General features: G+C 44.9%; 1 pseudogene; it reads right to left on the bottom strand.

Annotated features, from left to right (window-relative positions):
• Positions 1-2,068: 2,068 nt before the first annotated feature.
• Positions 2,069-2,186, bottom strand: LOC126237936 (5S ribosomal RNA; annotated as a pseudogene).
• Positions 2,187-2,479: the final 293 nt, after the last annotated feature.

The following is a 2,479-nucleotide window of genomic DNA, read 5'->3' as shown; positions in this document are numbered from 1 at the left end:
CAGTATCCTTTCTTTCAGGAGTGCTAGTTCTGCAAGGTTCGCAGGAGAGCTTCTGTCAAGTTTGGAAGGTAGGAGACGAGATACTGGCAGAAGTAAAGCTGTGAGACCGGGCGTCAGTCGTGCTTCGGTAGCTCAGATGGTAGAGCACTTGCCCGCGAAAGGCAAAGGTCCCGAGTTCGAGTCTCGGTCGGGCACACAGTTTTAATCTGCCAGGAAGTTTCAGATCAGCGCACACTCCGCTGCAGAGTGAAAATCTCATTCTGGAAAAATCCCCCAGGCTGTGGCTAAGCCATGTCTCCGCTGTATCCTTTCTTTCAGGAGTGCTAGTTCTGCAAGGTTCGCAGGAGAGCTTCTGTAAAGTTTGGAAGGTAGGAGACGAGATACTGGCAGAAGTAAAGCTGTGACACGGGGCGTGAGACGTGCTTCGGTAGCTCAGATGGTAGAGCACTTGCCCGCGAAAGGCAAAGGTCCCGAGTTCGAGTCTCGGTCGGGCACACAGTTTTACTCTGCCAGGATGTTTCAACATAAAAACTGTTTTCTCAAATATGTGGTTCTCCGCTATGTAAAGATGTCACAAGTGTATTGCGTCAACGCTGATTTGCTTGTAGCCGTTTTTGTTAATCATAACTTTCGTGAAATAGTTTTTACTACTTCAGCCATTTTTATTAATATTTTTTAGCACGACGCGGTTCGGAAGCGTCAGGTGCACTGTAGTTGCATTCCACATTACATTTATCTGAAGTGTCATGAGGATTATATGCCGTGTGCACAAGTTATATCATGTACCGAAATATAACCTGTGCACAAAGATTAATTTTTGTTAGCGTATACCTCAAGTGAGTTGTATGTTTAAGTATTTCATTGGCTACACATTACATAAAATGGATAAGGGACACTAAATGGGCTTGTATGAGGAGCTAGAAATTATCATATGTGACCCCGTACATGCTAACAAGCTGCTAAATGATGAGCTAAAAAATAGCAACGTAATTTTGTTTTATAAATATAAACAGTTAACTGAAAAAATAAAACAAAAACATCGTCTTAACATCACCGAACAGCCAGTAAATATTAAATAATCTTATTATATAATATGCGCCATGTCATAAATATACTTATATACAAACAATTGTATTTTCATTTTTTTCAACTTCGCAGTTAAGTGTTTCTGGAAAATAAACATCTGAATATGTAATTACTAAGTGAGATAGTTTTTGTTTCCGTGCTCTATGTGACAGATAGAAAATGGCTCTGAGCACTATGGGACTTAACATCTGTGGTCATCAATCCCCTAGAACTTAGAACTACTTAAATTTAACTAACCTAAGGATATCACAACATCCATGCCCGAGGCAGGATTGGAGCCTGCGATCGTAGCGGTCACGCGGTTCCAGACTGTAGCGCCTAGAACCGCACGGCCCCACCGGCCGGCGACCGATAGATTTCCAGAAAAAATGTAAGGATATGTATTAATGAACCGATTTAATTATACAACTCGTTTAAAGTATACAGTAAAACAGATGAATTTTTCTATATAGGCAATTACATTTAATACATAACATTATTGGCACACCCAGAAAATAATCCTCATCACACTTCAGATTAACGTACGTGTAATCATAATACATCTGATGTTGATAGACCGACTCCGTCCGAACAAGGCCTTGGAAGATCCAATGGTACTGACCGGCCGCCGTGTCATCCTCAGGCCAAAGGTGGCGCTGGATGCGGATATGGAGGGGCATGTGGTCAGCAAAAAAATGGTTCAAATGGCTCTGAGCACTATGGGACTCAACTGCTGAGGTCATCAGTCCCCTAGAACTAAGAACTACTTAAACCTAACTAACCTAAGGACATCACACACGTCCATGCCCGAGGCAGGATTCGAACCTGCGACCGTAGCGGTCTCGCGGTTCCAGATTGCAGCGCCAAACCCGCGCGGCCACTTCGGCCGGCTGTGGTCAGCACACCGCTCTCCCGGCCGTACGTCAGTTTACGAGACCGGAGTCGCTACTTCTTAGTCAAGCAGCTACTCAGTTTGCCTCACAAGGGCTGAGTGCACCCCGCTTGCCAACAGCGCTCGGCAGACCGGATGGTCACCCATCCAAGTGCTATCCTAGCCCGACAGAGCTTAACTTTGGTGATCTGACGGGAACCGGTATTTCCACTGCGGCAAGGCCGTTGCATCTGATGTTGATAGCATGCTGCGAAAATGCGTCATGGTAATAAACGTTAGTAAAAAGTGACTGAAGCAGTAAAATATTGTTTCTAAAATTCATAACACAGTCGCTAACCTCACACAACTTCATACGATATAGATAAATTAAACATAACTCTTGATCCGGTGCTCTGTGTTTTGCCTCCGTATTGCTGTTTTGACGTTAATCAACGCGGGCCGCTGCCTCATCCTCTGTGACGGCAGCGAGCTGCAGGGAGACATCCAGCGGCCAGGTGCGCCTTGAGTGTGTGACGGTGGGCG

Source organism: Schistocerca nitens, chromosome 2, assembly GCF_023898315.1.
Source record: "Schistocerca nitens isolate TAMUIC-IGC-003100 chromosome 2, iqSchNite1.1, whole genome shotgun sequence".
NCBI lineage: Eukaryota > Metazoa > Arthropoda > Insecta > Orthoptera > Acrididae > Schistocerca > Schistocerca nitens.
This window is presented reverse-complemented; position numbering and strand designations above follow the sequence as displayed.